General features: G+C 42.1%; 1 pseudogene; it reads left to right on the forward strand.

Moving 5' to 3' along the window:
• The first annotated feature begins 916 nt into the window (after positions 1 to 916).
• LOC101570489 lies at positions 917 to 2,336 on the forward strand (annotated as a pseudogene).
• Positions 2,337 to 3,255: the final 919 nt, after the last annotated feature.

Genomic DNA, 3,255 nt, shown 5'->3' on the forward strand with positions numbered 1-3,255 from the left:
TGAGATTGGAGAGGTGCTGCCCAGGATTGCTATGGTCTGAATATGGCCCCCCAAGTTCATCTGTGGAAACTGTATCCCCAGTGCAGCAGTGTTGGGGGGACCTTTAAGAGGTGATTAGGTCTTAAGAGAGATTAATATCATGACTGTGAGAGCAAGTTCATTATTGCAAGCATGTTGGTTATAAAAGTGAGTTTGACCTCCTCTTGCCCTCAGTCTCTCTTGCCCTTCTTCCTTCCATCAGAGCATGAAGACCCTTGCTAGTGCCAGCCTCTTCATTTTGGACTTCCTGGCTTCCAGAACTGTGAGCCAAAGAAAGTTCTATTCATTAAAATTACCTACTCTCAAATATCCTTTTATAGCAGCAAAGAGCAGACTAAGACACAAGCCAAGGAAAGGCAAGGATTGCTGGAAGGCACCATTACAAGATGGAAAATGGAGACAGATCTTCCTTTAGAGCCTTCAGGGAGAGCATGGCTATCCAACCGCGACAATTTCACTTTTAGTCTCTAGGATTATGAGAATACATTTCCATTATGTGAAGTTACCCAGTTTGTGGTACTTGACTACAGTAAAGATGAGAGAGAGAGAGAGAGAGAGAGAGAGAGAGAGAGAGAGAGAGAGAGAGAGAGAACAGTGAGTAAGATGGGAGGACAGTGACCTCCAGGTCATAGCACATTGATGTATCAGAGAGAGGAGGAGACATGGCTGAAGACCACCATTTCTAGCTATGGCACCTTGGCTCCAGCTGGCAAAATCACTGAAGACCACTTGGGACATACACATGAAGCCCAGCCCGCTCTCCGCATGGTGGGTGCAACTAATGATTATGTTCCAGACCCTCCTTTCCCCATCAGACCAAGCCTGGAGTTTCTTTGGGCCTAATTCTTCTCCAGCTCTTCCTGCCCTGCTTCTCACCATGTTCCCTTGTAGGTGGCATCTGGCAAGCACTCTCAGCTCTGTCAGCTGCATAGTCACGCGTCACTCACAGAGGGGTCATCACACTTCTCCAGGCCAAGGGCTGTGCTAGCTGCTGGGGGAGGGGTGGATTTTGTCCTATGGAAGCTCATGGTAATCTGTGAATCATTACTTACTAAGTTAAATGATTTATGAACTAGCTAGTTCGACATACATTTATTGAAAACATACACTGTGGTATTCCTGGCCGGGCCCTGGAAAGGCTGCAGAGGTAGACAAAATCAGGCACCAAGCTTGGTTAGGCATCTCCTTAGCTGTGGTTGTACCAGGGGTTGTGATTATTGTAAGAGCATATTTTGATTAACTTCATCCTAATTACCTAGAATACTGGCTCATTTTTTATTACTTTCCAGATACAATCTATTTTCTCAGTATGTCTATCTAAATGATACCATCTGTACAAACAGTACAGGTTACCAAAAACAAGGACTGTTGGCAAGGGAGCACTTAAACTCACAGAGAAACCTAACTTAAACTTGTGGTTTAAATATGAAGTTTTATCCATGATACTTACTGATCTGCTACATTGTAACCTTGGATGTAACCATCCAGAAATTAGATCAAACAGAATGTTAAGGCTTTCTTATATGTTTGAGTTCTTCCAGAGAACAAAAGCAAGGACTAAATATTCAAATATCTACAAGATTTCTAATCTTATTATGATGTTATCATCATAATCCTTTGGATTAATGTGTGCACTAATCCATTTCTAAAGCTATTATTGTATACTGAAACAGCTTTGAAATGGTGTATCTGGGTGTTAATAATTCTGAATTTAGCCACTGGGTTAGAAAATAGCTTTTACTGATCTACACTAATGTCGACAACCATTGGCAAACTACCACTTCCTGTGAGGGATTCTAAGTATGTCTTTGTGGTGATTGATTTCTTTATAGGAACATTAATTTTTTTGCTACTATTTGTAACACTGGTTCTATGCTTTCCAATATGAATGTAGATAGAACAGAACTTCAAGCAAATAGGATTCTATCAAACAATATATAAATTTTTGGTGTATAAGCCAAGATGGAAAAGAGACTTATTAAATGGCTCAGCTACCTACAAACCAACAAAAAAGCCAACTGACAAGAAAGAAGCCTTGCAGATACTAGAAGCAGAAATTGCCATCAGTGTTCATCTAAATACATTAACAAAGGTGCTCATTTTTGCTGGCTGTACAGCTGGTCTGCTGGTAGAGTTGGACTCTAAATCTATGCTCCTGGAGATTATCTTTGCAAGGTAAGAGAGACTCATCAGAGAAGGCAAACTTTCCATGGTGGCAGATACAGGATCACTTGAGTGATGGCAACTACTCTGGGGAGAAAAGCATTCTTATCATTAAAGGCAGTGAGGGCTGGTGAGATGGCTCAGTGGTCTAAAGCACCTACTTAGAACAAGCTTAGCAAAGCACAGGGACCGCGGTTCAGTTCCCCAGCACCACATGCCAGCCAGCCCCACCCCCTGGTGGGCTGAGCTGGCCACACACACACACACACACACACATAAATAAATAAAATTAAAGAATAAAGGCAGTGAAACTGGCAACTAAAATATGGCCCAACTATGCACTTACTATGTCCTCATGGTATCTTTTTGCACTTAAATGCCAAAGCTCTTCTGGAAGAAAAAGGGAAGCAAGTAGAGATGAAATAAGGTCTAAGGGATATAAATACTGCAATCCTGGAAGTGAGCCTAAGGATCTCAAGGAAAGGTCATCCAAAGGGTGGGGTCAGTAAGTGCCTACAGTGTTCTAGTAGGCACCTACAGCGTCAGCCTGAACCCTGGCTGAGTGCCAGGCAATGCAGTAGAAATGGAAGCCAAGACTGACTAAGGCCAAGAAATTTGTGAAGCTGCTTATTGACACAGAAAGTGCAATTACCGAAGGATGTGGGGTGGAGAGTGGGCCCTGTCTAAGCAGAGCCAGCAAGTGGGTCATTTACAGAGATGCTTCTCATCTCATAAGCCTTTTGGTCATGGGACTATAGGTAGCTGTGATTTGGAAGAAGACTCAGCTGGGAAAAATTTCATAAGGAAAATGTGCTTTGGTGCAGAACATGAAGCCCATGCTCATTGCTGTACTATGGTTAAAGAATCACTGATCTTGGGAGTTTTTACAATAGATAATGCGCAAAGATATGAACATATTAACTTGTCAGTATTGTATCTCTTCATTTTTTTACATATGATTTTGAGGAGTAAAATGAATTCAGAGTGATAAGATATTGCCATGAATGAGAGAGAGAGAGAGAGAGAGAGAGAGAGAGAGAGAGAGAGAGAGAG

The sequence above is a fragment of the Octodon degus genome, unplaced genomic scaffold (genome assembly GCF_000260255.1).
Source record: "Octodon degus isolate 3935 unplaced genomic scaffold, OctDeg1.0 scaffold00146, whole genome shotgun sequence".
Taxonomy (NCBI): domain Eukaryota; kingdom Metazoa; phylum Chordata; class Mammalia; order Rodentia; family Octodontidae; genus Octodon; species Octodon degus.